The sequence below is a fragment of the Canis lupus genome, chromosome 28 (genome assembly GCF_048164855.1).
Source record: "Canis lupus baileyi chromosome 28, mCanLup2.hap1, whole genome shotgun sequence".
NCBI lineage: Eukaryota > Metazoa > Chordata > Mammalia > Carnivora > Canidae > Canis > Canis lupus.
The window spans coordinates 29,764,895-29,770,894 of NC_132865.1; positions in this window are offsets into that span (position 1 = coordinate 29,764,895).

Genomic DNA, 6,000 nt, shown 5'->3' on the forward strand with positions numbered 1-6,000 from the left:
GACATATTACCCACTCATTTCTGTTCCTTATCCTTACTGGCCGCACACTAATTTCAACCAGTCCCAGTTGGGATGGGCATATTTTTAAATGTCAGAATACACAGCATCAATATGCTGCAACATGTCTGCAAAGCAGTGATCATTCAATGTCTTGAAAAAAGAGCAGTTATGCCCTGAAAGATAAGAGGCCAAGCCTCCCCCAGAAGGATATTTATCATATTCCATTCCTCCAGCATGTTTTATTTGAACATCATTTATATCTCTTTGCAGTCGCTTTGACACTGGTGCCGAAATGTGCTAGGGTCAGGGTCACAACGTTAAATTAGTACCACAGTCAAGCGGTAACATGACACAGACACACATTCCACTCCATCTCCTGGTCCCTAGTGAGCCAGCTTCTGAGAGACTTGGGTTGTCTCTCCCATTCCCATGAGCAGCACCTACCCCATCCCACTTTCATGCTGTGTCTGCTCTAAGAGTGGAAGATGCCATGAGACTTGAGTTCAAATCCTGGTTCTGACATTTACCAGCCATGTGTTAGGGTAATTACATATACCTCGAGAAGCTTTGTAAAGATTAAAAGGGGTGAGACATGAAAAACAACTTAAGGGCCCTGCAGTATTAAACTCTCAATTTTTTAATAGATTGATGTGACTGTCTGGTACATTGCATCTCTGCTTTTGCTGTCACTGTGACAATGAAGGGCCTATGAGCCTGAGGTGATCCAGCATGGTCTGAGGCGCTGGATGGAGATGGCAGACTGCTCCTTTGTCAGCCCATAATCCGTTTAGTCTCTGCTACTTTCTGGTGTAAGGGTTGGAATAGATTCGGCCCTGCAGTGGGCTGCACTCCCTCTAGCTAGCCAGACACCTCTGGGAAGGTCTTAGCCGAACTGCAGTCAGTCCCGAGGCGGTGTCATGGTTTAGGGGCAACAAGGTTTCCTGGATGGAGCACAGGAGCAGGAATCATGGGACCTGGGCTTTATGCCAGGTCCCAGCACTCATTTGGCAAGTGACCTTGGGCAAAGCACTTTCCTTCTCTTCTATTAACAGAGTTTTAATAGATTTTATGACCACACCTCACAAAGATGTAGTGAAGATTAATGTAGAATATCTGGAGCAATTTCAGAGGGAAACACCACAGAGTATAATTAGTTTTACAATCTATAATTAAGTCTATAAATAGTGAGAAGGTACCCACACCTGAATTATACATTGAAAAATAAAAGTTCGTATTTTTAAAAATCTTTCTAAAGAAAATGAAGACCAATTTCTTGGTCATATTCAGAGAGATGATGGACTGGAAAAAAACAAAGATCACGGCTTTAATGCAGCCTTCCCTTTGGACTCTCCAGTGAGATAACAAAGCTGATAATGGAGCATAACATGCCTATCAGATCTTCTGGACTAAAGGTTTAACTCAGTAATTCATGAACGAGATGTCTGGAGGGCATCTATGGATGAAAGACTTGGAATCTTAACCCAGTTCTGGCTATGGGGAAGGCTAGATTGTAGAGCCTTTGAAAAACCCTAAAGAACTGCTTTTCCTTAAATCTCCCCTCCCATCCTTCAGGGGCACATTCCTCAATCTGGGCAAGAATGGGAGGGATGCTGTGGGAACAAGGGCTTCTCAGAAGCCAGGATCCTGCCCATTCAATCACTGCCATCTGGGGAAATTTTTATGTCGTTGCCTCTGAGCATCAAGAGGCTTTCCTTCTGTTGCCCTTTCCCCTCCCGTTCCTCCAACCCAACACCCCTGCAAACAGTGCAGTAGAGCATCGTGTCGAGTACACATAATTGAATCTCACTGCCTTTTAGGGATTTCAAGATACTCAGCGCAGGCCATCTAGGAGAGCTGGTGCTCCAGATGGAGACTCCCGACACAAACACACTTCCATTATTCACTTAGTAGAAAGCAGATTCCAAGCCCCGATAGCCTCCTCCAGGCCCGGTAGCTGTGCTGCCTGGGTCAGCAGGCTCACGCTCTGGTCTGGCCCTCCGGCTGTCCTCTGTGTCCCCAGCCCTCTCTGCTCAGGCTCCACTCTCCTCGGCCCACCAGAAACGCTGGGGTCCATGACGCCCTTTCCTGCCTGAGCCGTAGGCCACCACTATTTAAAAACCACTTGGTTTCTTGCCGAAGCCACCCTTCTCTGAGTCCCTGGACCTCCAAGTTGAGGGTTGCTAGGTAACACACTGGATTCCTAAAAACACATAAAATGGCACCTTTTTCTTTTCTCTGGCCAACCTACTCCTCCTGTTTACCAACCTCTGCTTCCCAGGGCTGGGCCAAGAACATGGGGAAGGTGGAGATGAATGGCCCTGGTGAGTCTCAGTCTAGATCATGTCTGTCAGGTGAACAGTCCATGGGGTGGCTCACTCCTGACAGACCTGCTCCCCCCCATTCTCCCCTGCACCTTCCCCACATGGTGGCTGGCTTCCCAAAAGTGACAGCTTCCTGTCCTCCCAATGTTGGGAGGGAGAGAGGGGTCCTGGCCTCACCTGAGGTCTTGGGCTGGTCCCCCTGCATCAGCTTCTTGGTCCTGGCTGTCCTCGGACAGATCTCTGTCCAGTCGAGGTGGATCCAGTCTTAACTATAGAGTCTGCCTGTGTTTCTGCTCAGGCCTTAGCTGGTGTATCTCCCAGTGTGTTCACTCAGTCAGGCCATGCTCCTGGGGAGCCAAGCATCCTGCTGAGCAGGTTTTTTTCTAGCCAAGGTCATTAGGTATCCTGAGAGGCCCATCCATCAACCCTTGGATTCGGGGTCACTTAGCCTGTGGCAAAATGAGACCCCCCACTGAGGCTCCTCTCTGCCTTTGTACTACCCCTCTGTCACAGTTCTCCTGTGTCAGGTAACCTAAGAGAAAATGCTAGTCTACAAAGAAATGGAGCTGGGGAAGCACATAGTTGAGTTCAAAGGCTTTTTTTTTTTTTATGATTTTATTTATTTATTCATGAGAGACACAGAGAGAGAGAGGGGCAGAGACATAGGCAGAGGGAGAAGCAGGCTCCCTACAGGAACCCCAATGCAGGACTCCATCCCAGGATCCTGGGATCACGACCTGAGCCAAAGACAGATGCTCAACCACTGAGCCACCCAGGCCACCAGGTTCAAAGCCTTTTGTCTATATAGCTCACAAGCACATCTGAGTCCTGTTAAATTATTGTGTGATTCTAGGAAAGACATGATTTCTAGTATGTCCCTGCTTGTGTTTGAAATGCTCTTACCCTACATCTTACTGTCTTTCTTCTTCAAAATCCCTTTTGTCTGAGAAGCCTCCCCGACCACACACCCATACTGGCTATTCCCTCTCCCCTTACATTGCTTTATTTTTCTCTATTGCACTTATCTATCACAAATAATATCATTTGATGTCTTGTTGACTTTCACCTCCTCCGTTAGAACTTAAGCTCCCAGAGGGCATGGTCTCTGTCTTGTTCACTGGAAGATCCCCAGTGCCTAAGATGAAAGACTATCCTTAATAATTTTTGAAGGTGTCCACGTTAATGTTATTAAAATAAAAATCCACATCAAAGTGTGCAACAGAATACATTTTATTTTGAAACTTAGATATTAATTCATTTCATGAGCTGTAAGAGAAGAATTTGAGACCAGAGCTGTCTTCTTACTTAATACCTGGTATGATTTCTTATAATTATACTACTGCAGCTGTCTTCCTCAATGCTATGCTAAATAAAAATGTATTTGTTTGAGATTCCATATATTTGTGTAATAGTCTGCAGTAAAACATCCAGATAAAAAATTAGATTTATTACAAAGTCAGCACCTGATCATCTTAAGTATTGATATACACAGTACAATTTATTTAAAAACAAACACAGGAAAAGAAAGGAGAGAATGAGGGACTTTCAGTTTATTTTATTTTTTAACTATACATATATAGCTCTAATTTATACTTATTTTGAAGTGAATCTATAAACACTTTTCCTTTAATGCACTTAAAAATGTAGTCAATGTTTTGTGGAATTCTTGCATAAAAGAAAAAAATTATAATGAATGCTGTAATTTTTACTTTTGTACTCTACCTGCCTATAAATTTTAAACTCTATTCCTCAATAGCAATATGAAAAAAAGACAAAGTAAAGAGGTGACACTTTTTTTACCGTAATCTCTAACTAATCTTTTGTAGGTATAACAAAATTGCAATCAATTTTAATGTAACTATAGCCTTTTCTAAATTTATATTTTTTCTATTTTAGGGAAATGAGTTTTGTTTATGAATTTATGCAAAGTGTGTAATCATGCTGGCTTTTACATTCAGACAACTAAGGAATGGGGGAAGAGATACATATTGCAAAGCTATATCAAAGGGCCTAAGTGACTTCACATTATGTATTTTCTCTGGTGCATTATATTCGGCTGGTTGAATCACTGTCATTTTGCATCCATTCCTCTGAGGCAATGACATGGTGAGGACGGTATTGTGATGGATGGAACCGTCAGAACCCGCTGAGTATTTAGATATTGCTCTAGTGTATTACATTTACAAAGGGCTATATTATAGGAAAGTGTGATTGCTCTTCTATGACCATTCGGAGCCTTAAGGACAGGGGCTGGTAGTTAAAGAACAATGATGCATTTTCCCTTTCCTCATCCTACCATCTCTTTTGGGTTGCTTAGCTACAATTGAAGGAAACCCCAAAGCTTTTGTTCAAAGGCTTTCATCTAAGGATGAGCTCTCCTTCAGCTAGCTTCATATAATCCAATATAGCAAAGGCAAGGCACTTGGCAATCAGGTGCATCATGGCAGATTCTACAGATAAGAAATAAACCACATTGCTTAGTAGAAACTTAGAGGACGAAGACTTGAAATAAATACACTACCTTATTTTCTTGCTCAGCGTACTATTTCCAAAACAGCCCCCCTCCCTCACCCTCTACCCTTGTCATCCTACGAAAGTTAAGAGTGTTCCTATGAAAACTTTTGTACTTAAAAAATAAAAAAAGAAAAGAAAAGAAAAAAAAAAAAGAAAACTTTTGTAAAGTGACCAGTATCCTCCACTTTCTGAAACTTTGAAAGTTCACATTAGGCTGCTTTGCTTTTATGAAAGTCTTGCGTTAGTGCCTGTTTTCTCTAACCAAAAGAAATAAGAGGATTTTTGCTTTGATTTTTTACTGTTGATTTTTTACTGTTTTGAGAACAGTAGTTACCACCCTAATGCAGGTCTTTAGAAAAAGACGGATCCTATAAAGACATTTTCATGAATTAACTGACTTCATCTGCATTCTCTTCCTTAAGGGCAAATTTGAGAAACCAGCACTTTCTCTTCAGAAGGCTGTTCTTGACTATTGGCATGGGATTTAAAAGGGCCAATCTCTTTAAGTGGTTTATAATCTCACAGGTTTATAAGCTCAAGATCTTCCTCCTACTATGTTTCAGAGAGTCACACAGCATGATCATAAATGCTATCTGTATGTAATTCCCTCCTCAAAACTGTCTTACCAGAGTAGTGGCATTCTACCTTTGAGGTCTATATTTCTAGAAACATTTTAATTTTCTGACCAGTTTAAAATGACAAAACAAAATGACAGTAATCTTGCCATTTACTCCTTCAGTATCCTGGCCACCTGAGAAGCTAAAAACCACTTGGGATCCCTGTTCTAGAGATACTGCAGTTGCCAGTGTTATACCAGTTTGTCTGGTTAGAGGCAAGGCCTTTTCATAATAGTGCTCCAATTTCTTGTGGGGAGAGGGACTCCAGTTGTCTACTGTTGGTTGCAGAAACACAAGCCAAAGAGACCAGAACCACTCTTGCCTTGCTTGTGCCTCCATTTGACCATATGACCCATATCTCTTGGAACTTGCATCTAGACCAAATTAGGTGGTGAGGCAGAAGGTTGGAGGTATTTCATCCCTCTCGTAGGGAGGGTGAGATTCTTGCCCAAGTGTTAAAGCTGTTTAGAGACAGTTATTGTGCAGCCTGTTCCCTGTTGTATGCATGCATGTGTCCCTTTGTTTCTTTCTCTGCTGCTTCCTGATTC